The sequence below is a fragment of the Gopherus evgoodei genome, chromosome 5, assembly GCF_007399415.2.
Source record: "Gopherus evgoodei ecotype Sinaloan lineage chromosome 5, rGopEvg1_v1.p, whole genome shotgun sequence".
Taxonomy (NCBI): Eukaryota; Metazoa; Chordata; order Testudines; family Testudinidae; genus Gopherus; species Gopherus evgoodei.
Genome location: NC_044326.1, coordinates 35850513 through 35852024, shown reverse-complemented (window position 1 = coordinate 35852024; position 1512 = coordinate 35850513). Strand labels below are relative to the sequence as shown.

The 1512-nt window shown below is 36.8% G+C and overlaps 1 non-coding gene across 1 annotated transcript; it reads right to left on the bottom strand.

Annotated features, from left to right (window-relative positions):
- Positions 1–888: 888 nt before the first annotated feature.
- LOC115652984 lies at positions 889–1000 on the bottom strand. The gene has a single exon (XR_004000803.1). It is a non-coding gene; the product is annotated as a U6 spliceosomal RNA (small nuclear RNA).
- Positions 1001–1512: the final 512 nt, after the last annotated feature.

Here is a 1512-nt window from a genome sequence, read left to right as displayed (position 1 = left end):
AGGGGGGATCAAAGCCATAGTTTGAGCTCCAAGTGTGCATAATTTTTTTTTTTAGGAGGGCTGTACCATGGGAACTCCTTGCTCAAATGATCCCAAATTTGAATCACAAATCCTATCCCATGTTCCCATTAGGCACATCAAATTTCAAGACAATTGCAGTCAGTTTGTATATTTAAATGTAGTTAGAATAGTCATATTTTATAAACTAAGCAACCCAACCATAACTACTGCCCTCTGCTATAATGTTCAGAAGGCTGATTTGTTGTAAAAATATGACAGAGCCAATCCTGCACATGTGTAGCAGCTATCTTTCAAAGTTAAACACCACAAACATTTGTTGAATAACCTAAAGAGATAAAACCAGGGTGCATGATGCTATGTTCTGTATGCATGTTTTAAAAGCAAGAGGCAGCAGTTCACAGTAAGAGTACGGTTGCCTGAATTTTCTTAAGTTCAAGCCTTTTTTAGCTTTGAAAGAAGGTGATAAAAACAGTTACATTCACAAACCATCAAGACTTAATACTCTCCACAGGGCCAATTGTGCTTCAGCTAGATTTCTGAAGATTCTCAAACTTTGCCCCACTTTAAAATTCCCTGCACACTTCATTGTAGCTACCATATTTCCGATTGTTATTGTACTAGGGCTGTTGATTAATTGCAGTTACCTCATGCGATTAACTCAAAAAAATTACTTATGATGAAAAAATTAATCACAATTAATTGCAGTTTTAATCACACTGTTAAACAAGAGACTACCAATTGAAATTTATTAAACATTTGGGATGTTTTTCTACATTTTTCATATATATCTTGTATTCTGTGTTGTAAATGAAAGCAAAGTGTGTATTTTGATTACAAATATTTGCACTGTAAAAATGATAAACAGAAGAAAATATGGAATGCTTCACGAATTTGCGTGTCATCCTTGCGCAGGGGCCATGCTAATCTTTTCTGTATCTTTCAAATTTTAGTACATGTGCTGCAGTATTTTTCAATTCACCTCATACAAGTATGGTAGTGCAACCTCTTTGTCTTGAAAGTGCAACTTACAAATGTAAATTTTGTTTGTTTGTTACATAACTGCACTCAAAAAGAAAACTGTGTAAAACTTCCGAGGCTACAGGACCACTCTGTCTTCATGACTGGCTGAACAAGAAGTAGGACTAACAAGTTTGTTTACATTTACAGGAGATAATGCTGTCCTCTTCTTATTTACTATATCACCAGAAAGTGAGAGCAGGCATTTGCACGGCCCTTTTGTAGCCAGCATTGCAAGGTATCTATGTGCCAGATATGCTAAACATTCATATGCCCATTCATGCTTCGGCTATCATTCCAGAGAACATGCTTCCACGCTGATGACACTCGTTAAAAAAAATAATGCATTGATTAAATTTGTGACTGAACTCCTTGGGGGGCGGAGGGAGAATTCTATGTCTCCTGCTGTTTTACTCACATTCCGCCATATATTTCATGTGTGATACAGCATGGCCAGAGGGCAGCAGGAGAGTG